Source organism: Eptesicus fuscus, chromosome 9 (assembly GCF_027574615.1).
Source record: "Eptesicus fuscus isolate TK198812 chromosome 9, DD_ASM_mEF_20220401, whole genome shotgun sequence".
In the NCBI taxonomy this organism is placed as follows: Eukaryota; Metazoa; Chordata; class Mammalia; order Chiroptera; family Vespertilionidae; genus Eptesicus; species Eptesicus fuscus.
This window is the reverse complement of record NC_072481.1, coordinates 25,014,966-25,018,353: the sequence shown is the minus strand read 5'-3', so window position 1 is coordinate 25,018,353 and position 3,388 is coordinate 25,014,966. Positions and strand designations below refer to the sequence as shown.

The window sequence follows — 3,388 nt, the reverse complement described above, 5'->3', positions numbered from 1 at the left end:
CTCCATTGGCTCCCAGCCCCCATCATTTGGCGCCTTCCCAAAGTCACCTCATTAACATAAAGATTTCTTAGGACATTCCAGGCTTTTAGGAGCTGTGAGCCCGAAACAGGACGAAGACCAGATATATATTTCTTATGAAAAGTGACAGCATCACAGGGTGGGTGAAGGGATGTCGCTACTTTTAAATGACACCTTTAAGTTAGGCTCTGTTAACAGCCTTCTGGCACCTACTATCTGGGTAAAGTTGAGCAACTGCATAACGTCCCTGAGCCTTGGTTTCTTCGGTAAAACGAGATTTTAAAGAAGTATGACGTTGGGCGTTGGCAGTCTTCCTGCGCGGCGTGTGATACTCTGCTTACTTTTTAGGGCCGTGGCAGGGAGAAAACGGGGTTCTGTAGGACAGAGGTTCCTCGGTGAAACATAAGCCTTGCCTTAAAGGTCTGGGTTTGAGACAAAACCAGGAGTGAGGGAGGCCCGGGTGTTCACAGTCTTCGGCATGTCTCATTGGTCTGGCCAACAAGCCCAGCGTGCCCCTTGCCAGTTAGCGTTGCTGCTTTTACTCCTGCTCGGCCCCAGTTCGGTTCTCGCCATCTCCTTCCATCTGCCCGTCAACTACCGCAAGTGCCTCCACGAGGAGATCCACAAGGACCTGCTGGTGACTGGTGACCGGCAGAGACGAGATCACCGACCAATCTGGGGGCGCTGGCGGCCTGCACACCCACCTCAAGATCACAGACGCTGCTGGCCGTATTCTGTACTCCAAGGAGCATGCAACCCAGGGGAAACTTGCCTTTACCACTGAAGATTAGGACATGTTCGAAGTGTGTTTTGAAAGCCAGGGGACAGGGCTGTTACCTGACCAACCTGTGATCCTAGACATGAAGCATGGAGTGGAGGCGAAAAATTATGAAGAGACTACAAAAGCTGAGAAGGAATGAGGAGGCAGGAGGAGAGAGGAAGGAGGACATTGGGGCAAGAGGCCAAAGGAGAGGCATGGGAGGACAGCTCGGAATTGTCCTAGGGAGCTGTCCTCCAGCAGCCCAGTCCCACCGACCCCGAGGCCCAAGGAGAGAAAGGGGGAAGCAGGAACGGAAGGCTGGTTTAAGAGCTGGTGAGGTGGGAGAAAGTCCGAGGCCAACCCTTGGCACCTCCAGCTCCGTCCTCTGGTGGCCAGTGTCTCCGCCTGCTCCCACCTCCAACTCCTCCCATCCCCTGGTCCTCAGCTGCGCTCCTGCCGCGCAAGCGGAAGGAACCGCGTTCTTGGCAGAGTGGGGAAAGCAGTGCAGATTATTTTGGGGAGTTTAGTCTAACTCTGATCATTGATCAAAACCAATTTTTCCTAATTTAGTCAGATGATTTCCTTAAGAACATTCTCGCTTTCTACAAATGCATACATTTACATAATCTATTCCATTGTGACATTCCCGCCTCCCCACACCTGCCCCATCCTGCCCCATCCGCTCCCACCCTTCGCAGCCTCCAGGAAGCCACACAGCTTCGGGCTAATTCGATCAAGATGAGTAAAAGCAAAACCATCTGGTTTCCTTCGACAGCTGATTGGAGAGTCGCTATTGTAAGAGACCTGTCTTCCAGGTGGGTCCGTGATGTGAGGGGGTGTCTCTCTTAGCCGAGATGAAAGGTCTGGGCCGGCTACAGAATGCTGCAGCGCGGGCATCAAGCTCCCAATGAATCACATCAAAGGCCTCCCTGCCAGTGCGTGGCCCCTTCCAGCTGGGGGAAATGGGCTCATTAAGGCAGGAAGAGAACATTGTTTACATTAGGCGGTGCTGATGTGCAAGGCTGGCTCGGCTTCCCCTCACCTGGAGCTGGGCTCAGGAGAGCCCTCCACTTGCCCCAATGGCTCCTTTGAAGGAGTGCTGTGACTCCCGGCTCTCCTTCCAACACTAATTAGGTTGTTACCAATTGAGCAATATCTGGGGCTCGGGCAGAGACTAGCAGGGGGACTGTCGGCAAAGGCCTCTGCATAATTGTGTTGATTAAGAGGTACAAGGCTGGGAATGTCTTCTTCCTTCAAGATCAAGTCCCTGCGCTTGTGGGGGCCTTGATTTTCTGGGCCAATTTGTTGGTGTTGGCCTACTTGCTCAGAAAGGGCAAATTTTCACAGACGTTGCAGCCTACATGTTGTACTCCTGCAGCCTGACCCCCAGGACTCCCAGATGGGCTGTGGGAGGTGGCCATAGGTCTGGTTGTCAGAGGTCAGAGCGAGCATGAGAAAGTTACACCAGGGCAAATGGCACTAGGGAGAAGGCACAGTTTGGCTACTCCCAAACCATCCATGGCTGCAGCATCAACACTGACTTTTCATCTATTTAACGTTTACTACGGACCATTATTGTACAGAGAAAGCACTTTGTGTATGTTATACTTAATCCTGACATTGACCTTGAGACACAGAGATTGTTGTCCCCTTTGTGTGTGTTGGAAGAGACAGGCTCAGAGGGGTATTCACGTACTCAAGATCACGCAGCTAGTAGTAGCTGGTGGAGCCAGAATTGGAACCCAAGTCTGCTGGCTCCAAAGCACAGGCTCTTGACCAGTGCTCTCTGTGGGGCCTCCCTGGCCCCAGCAGCCCCGTCTGTGCTGCTCTTGGCCTTGCTCATAGCTCCCTAGCCACGCTGCTTTCCTTTCTGCTCCCTCCCTGAAGGGCTTTCCCAGCCAAAGGCCTTGACATATGCCGTTCTTAGATCTGCAGCTCTGGATTCCTCCCCATCCTGAAGGTTCCACCTAATGCCACTTCCCTGAGGAAGACTTACCCCCAATCCGATCAGGATTCCCTGGCTGTGACTTCTCAGAACATCTTTTCCTTGGAGCTGTTATCACATATCTTTATTTGTAGTAATTTGTGTCAACTTAGTTTCCCCTGCAGGCTATGAGGTGTAGGAGCGCAGAGACAGAGGGCTTTAGTTATAATTGTATCCCCAGTGCCCAGGACAGGAGGCCCCACACATACTAGTATTTGCTCCTTAGTTCTTGGACTAAAGGGGTTCGTTTGCCTGCACGCATCCAAGCCCAATCAAACCAGAACAGGAGTTTGCAGCAGAGAAAGCAAAGGTTTACTGAGGAAGTGGCGCCCCGCCCAGAATCTCAGGTGAGCCTGTACTCAAAGACCTGGCTCCCCATGGCTTCCGGGAGATGGTATCTAGGGGAAAATCACCAATCATGGTGACTAAGTGAGTTAGGGTGCTGGTTAGGGTGGTTGTCTCTACTGATGGGTTGGTGCTACGGTAGTGGATCATTGCATCTGGTCCTGATGTCGGCCACAGCGTGGTTCTGTCTGGTCCACTTTTCTGGGTCTGAAGCTGAAACACAACTGAGGTCTGTGGTCAGCAGACCCGAGGCTTCGTTCCTAAGTTTAATACTGACCAGG

At 52.4% G+C, this 3,388-nt stretch overlaps 1 pseudogene; it reads left to right on the top strand.

Moving 5' to 3' along the window:
- Positions 1–496: 496 nt before the first annotated feature.
- LOC103294888 (transmembrane emp24 domain-containing protein 10-like) lies at positions 497–938 on the top strand (annotated as a pseudogene).
- The last annotated feature ends 2,450 nt before the right edge of the window (positions 939–3,388 follow it).